Below are 16,037 nucleotides of genomic sequence, written 5' to 3' on the forward strand. Positions count from 1 at the left end.
GTCTCTGTTCAGTGTGTTTGTCAGCTATCAGTCTCTCTCCCATGCCAGCTCTCTCTGTCTCTGTTCAGTTTTTGTCCGCTATCAGTCTCTCCACCTGCCAGTTCTCCCTCGCCTGTGTCATCCCTCTCTTTTCTTATGCCAGCTTTCTCTGCCTCATCTGTGCCATCTTCCTCTCTCTTTCATGTAGTAGCACTTTTCTTCTTCCCCCTCCCCCCCAAGCCAACTGTCTCAACCATGTCAACTATCACACTGTACTGTGCCACTTCTTCCCTGTATCAGCTCCGTCTAACTTTCTGTCCCATGCCATCTCTCTACTTTTCTCTCCCATGCCAGCTCTTCCTCTACTTGTCTCTCCCATACCAGCTCTCTCTACTTTTCTCTCCCATACCAGCTCTCTCTCTCTTTCTGCATGTTTCTTCCATGTTAACTCTCTCTCTTCCAAGTCATCTCTCTCTCCAGCATTCTCTCATTCCCTTGCTGTCTCTGTCTTCTGCCCCTCCCTGTGCCCCTCTTCCCCCTCCTCCTCCCCCCCGCCCAGTAACAGTCTGCCATCACTCTGTGGTTGACCTCCTCCTCCTCACAGACACAGTGTATCCATCCTCCCTCTGTATGTAGAGCCCTCCTCTCCCCAGTGCCAGGCTCTCCCTCTCTGTGAGACCACCCTCTCTCTCTCAGACCCTCCTCTCTGTGAGACCTCCCTCTCTCTCTCAGACCCTCCTCTTCTCAGTCCCAGGCTCTCATCCCTCTCTCTGTGTGAGACCTCCCTCTGTCTCTCAGGCTCTCCTCCCCCAGTCTCTCCCCCTCTCTCTCTCTCTCAGACCCTCCTCTCCCCCTGTCTCTCTTCCCTCCCTCCCCCCCAGTCTCCCTGTCTCTCCTCCCCCAGCCTCTCATTTTCTCCTCCCCCCCTCTCTCCTCTCTCTCAGTCTCTCCTCCCTCTCTGTGTTCGGGCCCCACCTCTTCCCCAGGCCCAATCTTTCTCCGCCATGTTAGTTTTTCCCGGTCCCGGCCTACTGCCCAGGCCGTCTCCCGGGTTTCTAGCTTGGCAGCGGGCGCAGCTGGCCCCCAGGGGCCCCGGCGCGTGACCGGCGGACAGAGCGAGGCTGGGTGAGTGCACAGGGCCCGGGCAGGCCGCACGGCCCGGGGGGGCCAGGGCTTACAGACACAGGAGCTATGTGCACAATATAACCCTATATACAATCTATATAATACCCAGCCTGGAACTCTACCTCCAGGAGGGGGATACATAACATTCTATTTATATATACACACTATATTATATATACACTATGTAGCACCAGCTGCTGTGCTATGTGTAGTCATAGACATTTGTTTTATTTATTAACCATTGCAGGAGGTCTGCCTAGAATTGGGTCTCTTTCCATATGTCATATTATATATATATATATATATATATATATATATATCTATATATATCTCCAATTAAAGGGTAATAATACAGGCAGAGAGCTGGGTTCATTGCATATGGATGTATAGGTAAAGAGGGGCGTGTATATGTTTGTGATCTGTGTTGTACTTGGTTGTAGGTAGGCTATGTGTGAAAGTCCTAACTAAAAACCTTACTTTTTTTGTGTATCTACATATAGAAATTGTGACATATGTGGGGGTCAAAATATATACATACACATAAATACACTGCATGTTTTATTCACTGGGCAATTTGCATTTGTTAGGAAAAGCATGCATAGGGGGGACTTCTGCAGTGTATGAGAGACCCTCATTGCTTTTAGTAATATGTGAGAGTTTGAAGGAACCGATTGCTTTCTGTAGTAAATGAGAACTGGGAGGCACATCATGCTTTCTGTGATAAAGGAGAGCTAGAAGTAATCTCATGCTTACCCTTTGTACACTAAATATAACATGACCCTTCATACAGCCAGTTGCCCTGCCTGATGCACTAATTGCTTGGTGATAAAAGGAATTGCAGCAAAACTATTAATAATAAAATAAATTCGGGATTGTAGAGCTCCAGGTGTAACCTGGAAATGCTCCTTGTGAAAACCACATATGGTTATTATATCAGTACTCCTTTAATAATGGCTAAGGTGCACACTGCTGATCTGCCACTGTTGCTGTTTTTAATTTATCAGGTACCTCATATAGTGAAGAGGGACACCTGCAGGGACAGAATATAATATATTGAGGACCTTCTATCGCACTTGGTAAAACTTCCCTTGACAGATGGTGATGTGAGTTATAATCGGTACATACTACAAAGCACATCAGATTTGCTCAAAGTGGGGCAGGAGTACAATGTAACAAGCAAAAAATTTTATAAGGGTGCTTTATTGCACTCACTCATGTCTAAGCCAGTAACTTTTTAATCTGATTTCTTATGTTTGTGCGCAAGGTAATAAGTGACACTAAAATTAAATTCAGAGTCTGTTAAGGGATACTCCAAGCACCAGACCACTTAATTGATTTATAGTTATGGTGCCTGGAGTCTATACATCTAATGTTTCACTATAAAACACTGCACAAAGTTTAACCCCTTTGCTGCTGGACGTGTAACTCCACCATTGGCATCGGCATTATTAGCCAACACGGAACACAAGTTCTAGTCTGGCTATGTCAGTTCTGTGCATATTGTTATGCACAGTGTTGTATTCATTGGCTAAATGTGGTCAGCTGATATTCTCTGCTACTGAAAGCTTGGCAGCGTTGCATCGGATGTCATAAGCATTGCAGAAAAGGAGACCAGGTTGTCTACAGTGATCTAGTTAAGAGGGAAAATGTTTGTAAAACAGTTTTTCCAATTATTGGGAAACTTCACCTGGGTACACCTACCATCATAATCACTAAAGTGGGCTGTAGTAGATATGATGGTTGGAGTGACTCTTTGATAAATCAATTATGAAAATATCCATATACTCCAGTCACTTTTCTTGACAAGACCTCCTTTATAGGACCTATTCAAGTGTATGTTAGCACATAGCTTGTTGTGACTGATCTTTCAGACCCCATACAATGGGAGCAGCTTTTCACATGTGGTAGTTGAACTCTGTGGTACATCCGACAAGTCACGTGGTAGATAAATATGTATTCCTGACACTATAGTGTTGAACTATTTAGGGGACTGCCCCCTCTCAGTTCACATGGGAAAGGTGTTTTACTCACTTTTTTTTTTTTTTTATCTCAACCAATCGTACAATAGGAAAGCATTGGGAGGCTGTTGCACATGCACGACAAAACGCCACGCTGCACCAATCAGCATCTGCTCAATCAATGCATCTCTATAGGAAATGTTCTTATGTTCAGTGTGTGGAGACGTTAAACACAGCAGTTGATTAAAAAGCAAATCTAGTTGCTGTCTGATTGACTGCCACAAGAGGTGTTCCTAGACAGCAATGTAATCACTTTTTTTTTTTTCTGAAAAAAAGACAGTGCTCAGCCTGTAGGGACAGGCTGTAGACACCAGAACCACTACAGCCCCACAAGCAGTTATGGGTCTTGGAATGCCCTGGACCCACGCAGTCAGGGTTATGCATTCGAGTCCAAATTGGCAGGAATTTAAAATAAATTTTTAAAGGCCAGAATAGCCAAACAGGAAAAATTATCTAAGTCAGCTGTGCTTCCAGTTTGGCTACCTTTTGCCCTTTAATTTGAAACTCACTTTTGAATTCCAAACCGTTTAAAAAAAAAAAAAAAAAAAATTATTTGGCCCCCCCTTCCCAGGCACCTACACCGCATCGGGTCTTTTTCTTTAGACAAGCTATCTTCGTTGAGCTAAGGATGACCCATCTAGGACCATGCTCATTGGCTGGAAGCACTCAGCTGACACTCTCAGCCAATAAAAGCAGTCCTACTCAGTTCAGTGGAGCAAACAAGATTATCCTTGGAAGTGCTGTGGTTTCCCAGTGGAACCCAAATCGGTTATCAAACTGTTCCTAAACACTGCCAAATTACGCAGGGCACCTGGCTACACAACTACAGGCAATATGCAAAATTGAGATTAAGGCGGTCAATATAGAGTTGGAAGGCTTTTCCAGATTGGCTATTTTGGCCTACATTTGGTTTTCAGTTTGGTACAGTGAGGTGGTTACTGCTAAATCTCATAAGAGCTGTATTAACTACGGTAAATGTCGTGATTTAAAAACTAAATTCTAAAAATAGGGCAAAAATATCTGGTTTGGAAAAATCCTCCATCTCAGCAAATTTTAGCCTGAATTATTTTTGTAACTTGATTTTCTGTTCACTTAGCTCTACAGTTTAGTAAATAAAGCTTAACCTCATTTAAAAGGTTAATGTCAGAGATGTTTTGCTAGTTGCAAATTTATTGTTTTGCTCGTATATGTGAACATTTGTTTCTGATCATTTACTTGTAAGCTTAGTTGAGCATTGTATATCAATGGAGAACGTGTTTGCAATATATAAATATAATCATCTTAAAATAATTGAGAACATCGGGTATGGAATGTGTTTAAATGCCACAGTAAGGCCTCTCCAAGTAGAGTGCCACTTCATACCATGTCTATAAGGCTAGACTGAATGCCATCTATGTATATCTTTGTGAGATTCCAAGCAGTTTGGGAACAAGACCTTTGTCCATTCTTTGTTTGCACTAATCCTAGTTGTCCATTGTTGTATTTGTAAACATTCAAGGAGCACAGGCATCTATTTCCTCTCTTACAAACACTTAGGTAAAAGGTAAATCCCAAAAATCTAAGCACAGCAGGGTTTTATGGATTATGTAGATCCCCACTCTTCATGACGGGGAGAGGGGATATGTATAAAAGTGTTGTAAAAAGTGACTGATTAATACCAACATTATTTTGATTGCATTTATGAAAGTGATGATAAAAAAAAAGTTTTAGTTATGGTGAATTTCACCAGTTTTAACAGAAACTTCCATTTCAGAAGACTGTCATATCTACACTGGCAGGAAAAAAGAGAACGGAAACTGAACAATTTGTGGAAAAAGTGTCTGGGAAAAAATGGCGTGTATTCAAAAATGACATTTAGGATGCAAAAAAAAAAGGGAAATAAATGAAATTTTTGATCAATTGTGTCAAATTGTTGAAAAAGTATCATAGGCACTTTGATGAACCTTAGCTGGTGTGTCTGCAGTACTTGTTAAAGGGACACTATGGTCACCAGAACAACTACAGCTTATTGAATTTGTTCTGGTGAGTAGAATCATTATCTTCAGGCAGTCTTTTTGCTGTAAACACTGTCTTTTCAGAGAAAATGCAGTGTTTACATTACAGCCTAGGGATAACTTCACTGGCCACTCCTCAGATAGCTGTTAGAGATCCTTCCTCGGTCCATGGCTGCCTAAAAAGCATCCAAACATTCAGTATCTCCTCCCTCTGCATGCAGACACTGAACTTTCCTCATAGAGATTCATTGATTCAATTCATCTCTATGAGGAGATGCTGATTGGCCAGGGCTGTGTTTGAATCATGCTGGCTCTGCCCCTGATCTGTCTCTTTGTCAGTCTCAGCCAATCTTATGGGGAAGCACTGTGATTGGATCAGGCTACCACTTCTGCTGATGTCAGCAGACTGCTTGTTTTTTTGTTTGTTTTTGTTTTTTTTCCTGAGACAAACAGCATGCAGATCTACAGCTTCAGGCTTGAATACAGTAAGAATGTGCTATGAGGCATGAGGGGCCTGGGGGGCTAGATGGTGGTTTTAATGCTATAGGGTCAGGAATACATGTTTGTGTTCCTCACCCTATAGTGATCCTTTAATAGAAGTCACTTGGAAGGTTTCTCTTAACTTGGACACGTTGTTTCAGTTCTTGTTTTCCATTAGTGAAACTGCTCACTACTAGGTCTGCCACACATGTGCCAACCAATGTTCTACAGGTATTTCATGGAAAGCTGTGTGAGCATAGCAATTACTAAATGCACACACAGTTTTCCTAACCGTTGGTTATTGGCTTTATTTTAATTTACATGCGCATGCTTTGGGTACACTGGGCAAAGCATACAGTTTTGTTAAGCAGTATGCACGAGGTGCCTATGGCAGTGTTGTTGAAAGTGCCAAGCTCTAGGCATGATGGGATAACTAGAACATGGAAATCCAGCAGATTTAAAGTCCTCCCTCTTCTTAACTCCACTGGTTTATTCACTGGCGTAAAAATTGCGATTGTTACTGGGATGAAGTTCTGCTTCAAGAATGATTATTGCACGGTAAATGAGAGTTCAAAGGAGCCTCAACTTAATTGTGTGAGAAACAGGGTTAGCAAAAAAGGTTCTAGTGCCCTGGCACCCTCCAATATTAAAGGAACACTATAGTGCCAGGAAAACAAACCTGTTCTCCTGGCACTATAGGGTTATTAGGTCCCCCCCTCCCCCCCCCCTCCCACTGGGCTGAAGGGGTTAAAACCCCTTCAGCCACTTACCCTAATCCAGCGCCGGGCTCCCTCTGCACTGGTGACCTCTCCTTCCCTGCCGACGTCTCATGTGCGGCCAGAGCCGTGCGCGCATTAAAACCACCCATAGGAAAGCATTACTCAATGCTTTCCTATGGGGATCTGAACTCACGCTGCATGAGTCAAATGCGATTTTTCACACTGAGAATCGCGGAAGCGGCCTCTGGTGGCTGTCAGGTAGACACCCACTAGAGGCGGGATTAACCCTGCAATGTAAACATAGCAGTTTCTCTGAAACTATGTTTTCAGCTGGAGGGTTAAAACTAGGGGGATCTGGCACCCAAACCACTTCATTGAGCTGAAGTGGTCTGGGTGCCTATAGTGGTCCTTTCAGACCACAAACGTTTTGAGAATACTTTGACAACTGACTTGAGTTCCTCAGTGGAGCTAATTGCTCCTGGCTGGAGAATCTAAGACGGGTAGTGCAGCTGTGTGTGCCCAGAGGGACACAGGCAAGTTATCAAACTGCTCTTCAACGGTTTGACTACCTACTCTAGGAGGGTAGGTCTCCTGATGTGTCATGTGTCAACAGTTTAGGATTTCGAAAATTCTATATTTTTTTTCTTCTCCAAGTAAGAGTATTGATTGAAATCTAGGGTGTTGGAAGTTTATGGGGATGAGGAAACAGCTGATTTACTGTGGAACAGTTTGACTTGGCTAGCTCTATTCATATATTGATTTGTATTACTTGAAAGAGCCCTTTTCATGCTTACACTTGACTGACAGGTCCACATTAGCCTACTCAGTTTTTCCTGACTAACTTGGGTTAAAGAAGCACTCAATGTATCATAACTCACAGTTAACATAACTTCACTAAAGATGCAGGCAAGCTGGAAGCTTCTGCTTAGGGACTTCTATTGCGTCTCACGAGCTAAGCCCTGCACTGCCAGGCCTGGTTTAGGGAGCTTCCTGCTCTCCTGTATTTGTAGTGTAGTTGGGAGTTCTGCCCAGCAAGTTAAGAAGTAACATTTTAGAACTAACTGTTCTAAAATGTTATGGCTACTTACAATGGTGGAGAATCCAGGCACAGTGTGCTGTAGTGGTTATGTAGCATTTTCCTTTAATGAAAAATAGGTAAAAAATGGCGTAGAAGTAATACAGAATCAAAAAACTATATGGAAATATTGTCCTGAAAAGAACACTATCAATCATGAGAGCATAAACACACACTGTATTTAGCATTAGGCTGTTTTGAAACATATCCAATGTTTTTCAGAAGACATCACTGTTCCTGTTAAAGGGACACTATATAGTCACCTGAACAACTTTAGCTTAATGAAGCAGTTTTGGTGTATAGAACATGCCCCTGCAGCCTCACTGCTCAATCCTCTGCCATTTAGGAGTTAAATCCCTTTGTTTATGAACCCTGGTCACACCTCCCTGCATGTGACTTGCACAGCCTTCCATAAACACTTCCTGTAGAGAAAGCCCTATTTAGGCTTTCTTTATTGCAAGTTCTGTTTAATTAAGATTTTCTTATCCCCTGCTATGTTAATAGCTTGCTAGACCCTGCAAGAGCCTCCTGTATGTGATTAAAGTTCAATTTAGAGATTGAGATACAATTATTTAAGGTAAATTACATCTGTTTGAAAGTGAAAACCAGTTTTTTTTTTTATGCAGGCGCTGTCAATCATAGCCAGGGGAGGTGTGGCTAGGGCTGCATAAACAGAAACAAAGTGATTTAACTCCTAAATGGTAGTGAATTGAGCAGTGAAATTGCAGGGGAATGATCTATACACTAAAACTGCTTTATTTAGCTAAAGTAATTTAGGTGACTATAGTGTTCCTTTAATGTTGTTGTGAAACTGCAGCTCATTGCGACCACCCACTCGCCTAGTGACCCTGTAGCTTTGAATTATCACAAGGCTGCTTGCGATAAGATATCAGCCTTTTGCTTAATGACAGAGTATTAAGTTCCACTCTGATGTCCAAAAATGTTTCTAGATCTTAACCACATTAGAGTGCTTTTTGGCTATGTTGGTTTGGTAGGAGTGATGTATACATTCACTTTTGTGAGAGAGATTGTGCAACCCAACACCATTTTTTTCTGCGCATTGCTTTCTATAAGTATGGAAGCAGTGAACCTCTACGAGAGCAGGGCTTCATTTTAAATACTGTGTAGACATGGGTGCAAATGTGGGTTTTTAGAACCCTTTTATGCAATCCAATACTCTGATGTCTGTAGTTGTTTGTGCACAAGCAATGCAATAATTCAAAGTTGTGGTGCTTTCTTGTTGTCCTGTATAGGTAGCAAAATCTTGTTAATTACCATGCTTAGTGGTTATTTGCAGATCTCATCTCCTCTTGTGACTGTTTTAGCCCTTGTTGCTTTGCATTCATTGATTGACAGTAGCTTACACCTTAAAATCAGGTAGCACAAAAAGTACCTAATAACATGTCGTTTGGATTATATGGGTGGTAAAAGCTTAGGGCGTCAGAATACACACATGCTGAGTTAAAGGCTCACTGCAAAAAAAGACAAGAATTGGAATGAGGAAATACAGATCATTGTAATAATGTAAAGCACTGGATTTTGTTGGCGCTATGTAAATGGCGATAATAATCTAATTAAAGCTCTTAATGCTAATACGTTTTCATATATTGTTTCTTCATTGAGAGCAAAGCTATTCTGCAGCATTGTAAACAAATACTGTAGGAGCAAAGGAGCACATGGAGCCTGGCGTTTATGACAAATGCATATTGCTACAGGAAATGATACCTGTCTGTCAAGAATGACTACAGTGTTCATCTTGGAAGAAGATAAACTTTTACTGCTTCGCAGGAGCACACCTAGTGGAGTTGGAGAAGAGACATACTGGGATTGTGACAGAGAGTATGACCGTGTGTTTAAGAGTTTGATTGTATTCCTGTAACTTAAATGATGGGCACTTGCTGCAACCTGCCTGGCTCAGACCCAGGTGTATGTTGGCCAACAGGTGAATCAGGAGTGCCCCCGAGTAGGACTCTGGTTCTACAAATACATTATAAAACACATGCACAAACAAGAATTAAAACACATGCACAAACAAGAATTATGAATACTGCCCAGGAGCTTGATGGCCCTTCTTGTGAGCTTACGTACGAAATGATTAATTGGCATAATTGAGATGCAAGGTAGTGAAAGCTAATAATTATTTAAAGTGGTAGTGTTAAGCAATGAAGCTGTTTACACAACGGTGTAACCCAATGAAGCTGTTTACCCAACGGAAAACAAACTTGTTTTGCTTGCACTATAGGGTCTTTAGGTCCCCCCCACCCGCGCGGTCCTACACCCGCTGGGCTGTAGGGGTTAAACACTTACCTTTCTCCCTCGCCAGGCTCCCTCGGAGCTGAGGAACTCTCCTCCCTATGCTGACGTCAGTGTTGAATGCGCATGCGCGTCCATTTCTCAATGCTTTCCTATGGACGTCCAGCGTCTTCTCACTGTGATTATCACAGTGAGAAGCGCCTCTAGCGGCTGACAGTGAGACAGCCACTAGAGGCTGAATTAACCCTAGTGTAAATATAGCAGTTTCTCTGAAACTGCTATGTTTACAGCTACAGAGTTAACAGTAGATGGACCTGGCACCCAGACCACTTCATTGAGCTGAAGTGGTCTGGGTGCCTATAGTGGTCCTTAATGCTTTAATGAATGAGCATGCTGTATCCTTTAGGATACACTTTAAAGTCCTATCATATTTTTGTTTAATTGGAGGTATATCTAAAATGGCTTGCACATTCTTCTAATTTAGTCTGAAAAATACCCTTAGAAACCAGTATTGAACTTCATTAAAGGGACACTATAGTCACCAGAACAACTACAGCTTATTGCATTTGTTCTGGTGAGTAGAATCATTACCTTCAGTGTTTTTGCTGTAAATACTGTTTTTTCAGAGAAAATGCAGTTGTTTACATTACAGCCTAGGGGTAACTTCACTCCTCAGATGGATGTTAGAGGTGCTTAATGTGGCAGTGCTGCACAGCAAATTTGTTATGTGCTCTTTTTGCTTCCTCCCTAAACAAAAACAAAGTGGATGTTTGCTATTTCAAAAATCTGTTTAAATTTAGAGAAGTGGCTTCCAGCTCCTTGGTCAGGATTCAATAATCCTATACTGTTGCTATATCCGTGATACCGCTCAAGATCAGAGCAGGTACATCCTATTGATCAGGCCCCAGACAAGTACCCACAAAACATTAAAAAAGTGCTAGCAGTGACTTCATAAGTGAATCAAAGAAAACCAAATTGCAGAATTTCGCGTATTTTTTCTTTTTTTTTTCTTCCATGGGCTCTTGTCCCAGTAATTTTTGCCTACATTTTACAGTTCAATACAATTCTGAATTTATTGAATTATCCTTAGTTTATGATTTGACCCTACTTAAAAAGAGCACTAAAACCACTACAACATGATAAGTTTGACAACTTGGCTCCATCATGAATGTATATGAGAGCATCATGTACATTTACGTTTTTTTGATGGTATTTGAAGCTTCAAGTCTATCAGCCATCACTCAGAATGTCTCTCCCAGTACATCTATTATTTTCTTTTTTTGTCAGTCTTTGTTTTTATTGAGGCATATAGTAAAACAATACAGAAATTAAAGCCAGGAGTTAGTGCACATAGATCACATGGTGTGTAAAACATAAAGATAGCAAGGTCGCTGCTGGAACTCCTGCAAATAACAGCCTCTATTTTACAAGTTTTAACTGAGTGTTATTATACATTTTTAACGATACAGAAATTAAAGCCAGGAGTTAGTGCACATAGATCACATGGTGTGTAAAACATAAAGATAGCAAGGTCACTGCTGGAACTCCTGCGAATAACAGCCTCTATTTTACAAGTTTTTTTTTTTTTTTTTTTTAATTCTTTATTTTGGTAGTGCATTGTTAAGTACATAGGAAACATAAACATGTCAATAAAGAGCAATATAGAGTGTCACAGGAAGTAATATTATACACGTTGAGATTGCTGCACTTTTTTTTTTTAAATGGAAAGAGAATATTAATGAATAGTGGTGTTCTGCGCTTTGGGTAGGGGAGAGTGAAAGGTGTATTATCATAGGCTTCGCACCGACTATGGTTATGAGGTATAAGGATTCAGTATTGAGGTGATGAGCCGATTACAGCTTGTTGGTGGGTAGAAAATCTAGACCTATAGATAAGCATGTATGCAGACTGCAGATGCGCGTTAAGTAAGGCCAGTACCTAGGCTGGCAGCTGTAAATGAGCCTATCGGGTAGAGCTGTAAACCATGCTATAGCAGATGTTTAGAGGTGGTACCACCGTTATGAGACCTGTTTTTACGTAAAAGCTAGCTTGGGACCAGGTACAGGTCTTAAGTTACATCTAGTGGTTTCCGCGTTAGGGTGTCGGTAGTGTGAGTGGTGCCCTCGTCTTTTCAGGGAGGGGGTGCTGCCTGCTAACGGGCATGGCCGACCTCTCGGTGGAGGTGTTGCCCCTAACCAAGGGGGTAGCGGGGGGGGGAGGGGGTATTAACGAGTCAGTGACTGAGCCTGTGTGGCTGAAGAGAACCGGACTGGGTCCATGGGAGGCACCACTTTATGTCGAATCTCCCTCCTCCTGGGTGGTCAAGGTCGAAGATCGTGTCTTCGTGTGGGAGATTCTGCAGTGATAGACAGAAAAGGAAAAAGAGAGGAAAAAAAATGAAAAATATATAAAGACATTCGGTGAAAACAAGCAAATAAAGTCATATCGTTAAAACTTTGCAACTCTGCAACTGTGCAGCCTAGAGCTGCTGGTGGAGCAAGTCCCTCCATTGGGTTTGGGTCAGGGCTGGTAGAGTCCCTGTCAGTCAGGTGTCCGGCGGGTCGTTGCTTGCAGGTCTTGGCACAAATGGTATCACTTTGGATGGGTCCCATCCGTGGGTGTGCTTTGGGTCCGCCGTGGCTGTCGTCACCTCCTGTACATCCATCGCTGCGAGGAACGCTGGGATATCAGTCCCTGTGGTTATCTTTCGTGTGATCCCCTTGTGTGTAACTAAAAGTGATCGTGGGGGTCCCCACCTGTAGGGCACTCCTGCAGCCCGCAGTCGGGCCGTGACGGGAGCCAGGGTTTTTCGCCACTGCAAAGTGGCTTTGGATAAGTCCTGGTAGAAGGACAATTGTGCGTCCTCGAATGTAAGCGGGGTCTTGTTCCTTACCGCTGTCATTATTTGCCCCTTGTCTTGAGGCAGTGCGCAGCGGAGTATGACATCGCCCGATGTTGTGGTATCGGTAGCGGTGGGCGTCGGTAGGCGATACATCCCAGCGATGTTTACTTTTTTAGCGGTGGCGGGTGGGAGCACAGTGGTTAGTAACCTTCTTACGTAGTGTGGTAGTTCCTCCTGAGGAACGGTGGCTGGGATGCCCCTTATTTTAATGTGGTTGCGGCGGTACCTGTCTTCCTGCGTTGCCACCTGTAGTGATAGAGCCTGTTGGGCTGCCTGCAGTTGGGCTATAGATGCCTGTATAGTGGAGGTGTCCTGGCGAAGCTCTTTAACGTCTGCTTCTGTAGCCACCAGTCTGCCTGTGAGTTGTTGCATGGAGGATTTCAGGATGGGCAGGTCAGCAGCAAGCAGGCCCTGAATGTCTTGTAGCATAGTGGATAAGATTAGTAGGTCTTGTTTAGTTGCAGGCTCATTGTTACCTGCAGATGCTGTGGGCTGTGGCTGTGTGTCCTCTTCTGGGCTCTGTAGCTGGGATGCTGCAGGGGCTGCTGTGTGGGGAGGCCCTGGAGAGGGTGGGTGGTCTGAGGCCGCCATTGTGGCTGAGGTGTGCCGCTGGAGCATAGCTCCGATGTCCCTGTGATCAGGTACATTACCGGGTGTGGGTTTTTGATTTCTGCGCCCCATGGGTGTATTGGCAGGTGTTGTTTGGGGCGACCACAGCTCCGCTGCGTTTCCTTCAGGTTCCCCGCCCCAGAGAAACTCGAGGTCGTGGTATGAGGGCTTGTAGTAGGCCCCGGTTTTGCGTTTTGCCTTAAGGTGCTTCGGGGAGTATTGGAAGGGCATCTGTGGATTCAGCGGGGTGTCCCCTGGCTGTGTCTGGTGTTTGCAGGGCCGGATGGTTGCTCGTTTCCGAGATATCGTCGAGATTGTATGTGGATTTGGCGGAGCTGGGAGAGATGGCGTCCGGTCCGGTTCAGTGCCAGGCTCCGCCCCCCACATCTATTATTTTCAAATTACTTTAGTTATGTTTGCAGATTAATGAAAGCCATCTCAGAATTATCACACTGATGGCAGAGCCTGCTCTGTGTTCATTCAGCGCTCACACAAATGTGTTTTTAAAAGGTGGGAGCACCTACATCTGTAACAGGTTTAGAGCCAAAGTGTAAGAATGTTTTTTTTTTTTTTTTACTATATATATATATATATATATATATATATATATATATATATATATATATATATATATATATATTCTATTTTAAAACATGCACCTGATATTACACAAATGTATTGTTTCACTTCATAGGCAGAGAATCTTTTTTTTTTTTTTTCACCTGACATCTGTATGTTTTTATAAGTAAGAACATGCTATGACTGTTCTTGGAATCAACAGCAAACCAGAAAACAAACTAATTTGAAAACGGAGTTAAAAAGTTTAAACATTATTTGTTAAAGGAACACTACACATGTTTCGTGTTCCTATCTAAAGTTTTGTAGGTCCTGTGGTCAATTAGAGGGTTAAAAACCCTTGCATGGTTAGAATGGTTAAAATTAAATATAATCATTTCATCATTTATTGAACAACAACATTTTTCACACACAGTATGTGATATCCAATTCTCCAGCTATATACATACTACTTTGGTTGCAAAGTGTTTGAAAACAGTCTTTTTAGTTTTCCCTACTTTTGTGCATGGAGTGGAGCAGGAATGATCATAGAGACTGTCTTTTTTCAAACACAGTATGACCAAAGATGATGATAATAACTAGTATTTTTATATAGCGCCTTTCTCCAAGTGGGACTCAAAGTGTTTGTCTGCGCACGCTCTCGGAATTAAAGGGACTCTCCAGTGCCTGGCACTGCAGGTCCCATCTCCCTCCCACCTCCCTTCCCCGGTTGCTGAAGGGGTCCCTCGTCGCTGCTTCTTCCTCCGCCCATGCTCCTCATCACATCAGTCGGCATGGGAGACTGATCAATGCCGCGTACGAGGGACCCCTCCAAAATGATTTTCAATGCTTTCCTATCAGGATTTTAAGCGATGCTGTAGGTCTGTGCTAAAATCCCGGAAGTGCCCTCTAGTGGTTGTCTAGTAGACAGCCACTAGAGGAGGAGTTAAAAGACCACTATAGGCACCCAGACCACTTCAGCTTAATGAAGTGGTCTGGGTGCCAGGTCCAGCTAGGTTTAACCCTTTTTTTTATTTTATTTTTTATTTTTTTTATTTATAAACATAGCAGTTTCAGAGAAACTGCTATGTTTATAATAGGGTTAATCCAGCCTCTAGTGGCTGTCTCATTGACAGCCGCTAGAGGGCTTCCGCGCTTCTTACTGTGATTTTCACAGTGGGAAGACGCCAGAGTCCATAGGAAAGCATTGAGAATGCTTTCCTATGGACTGGCTGAATGCATTCGCATTCAGCCGGTGACGGAAGAAGGGGGAGGAGAGGAGGAGGAGAGCTCCCCGCCCGGCGCTGGGGAAAGAGGTAAGTTTAACCCCTTCCTATCCATCCAGCCCGGCGGGAGGGGTTCCCTGAGGGTGGGGGCACCCTCAGGGCATTATAGTGCCAGGAAAACGAGTGTTTTCCTGGCACTATAGTGTTCCTTTAACCCTGCAAGGTAATTATTGCAGTTTATAAAAACTACAATAATTACACGTTAAGGGTAGTGGGAGTTGGCACCCAGACCACTCCAATGAACAGAAGTGGTCTGGGTGCCTGTAGTGTCCCTTTAACCAAATCGGCAGCTGACTAGTAATAGATGTTGTTATTATTATCTAATTGATGGTACTCATTTTATCGACCTCGGAAGGCTGAAGGGCTGAGTTGACCCTGCCGGGATTTGAACCTGTGACCTTGCATTTTTGGACAGGTTTAGATTGTATATGCTGAAGGATCCAGTCATTTATTAAAAGTAGGATTGTATTTTGTCACTGTTATACATATAATATAAAATAAAAACAAACTTTATTTTTTTTCCTTTTAAAACTTGATGAAAGGATTAGTATAGTAAAAACAAAAAAAATTTAGGTGAAAGCTGACCTTTGACCAATGATATAAATATTATATGCACTGTCCTCTATATCGATGAGTATTTTAATACATCCAAGGTTTGTGTTTAATCAATGTATCACAGTTTAGCCATAGCAGTAGGGGAGACAGAAGCCTGATTGTATCTACCTGGCTTGAGTTATTTATGCCAGTAAGCTACATAGCACTGACTTTTCATTTCAGTACATCTAGCTGAAGAACACAGTTAACATAACAAGGATAGAAGCTATAGATTTCACCATAAATATTGAATTTTGTATTTAAAATGATGTACATAAAGCTTGATTTGAAAGATACACTTGTGTGTACATATATATTGTATACACACACAAAGTGTATCTTTCAAATCAAACTTTATGTATTAGATATATTTGTTGCATCACACAGTCATGTATACAAAATAACTACTGCAGTAATAAATCCTGTAGTTTGTTCCTTCACTCCCCCC

At 42.6% G+C, this 16,037-nt stretch overlaps 1 protein-coding gene across 1 annotated transcript in view; it reads left to right on the forward strand.

The window, feature by feature from the left end:
- Positions 1-917: 917 nt before the first annotated feature.
- ZNF592 (zinc finger protein 592) overlaps positions 918-16,037 on the forward strand; it is a 44,142-nt gene continuing 29,022 nt past the window's right edge. The window contains exon 1 of the mRNA XM_063449429.1: positions 918-1,104. The gene's annotated coding sequence lies outside the window, so the exon portion shown is untranslated. The remainder of the gene's footprint in view (positions 1,105-16,037) is intronic.

This window comes from Pelobates fuscus, chromosome 3 (genome assembly GCF_036172605.1).
Source record: "Pelobates fuscus isolate aPelFus1 chromosome 3, aPelFus1.pri, whole genome shotgun sequence".
NCBI classification, from domain to species: Eukaryota; Metazoa; Chordata; class Amphibia; order Anura; family Pelobatidae; genus Pelobates; species Pelobates fuscus.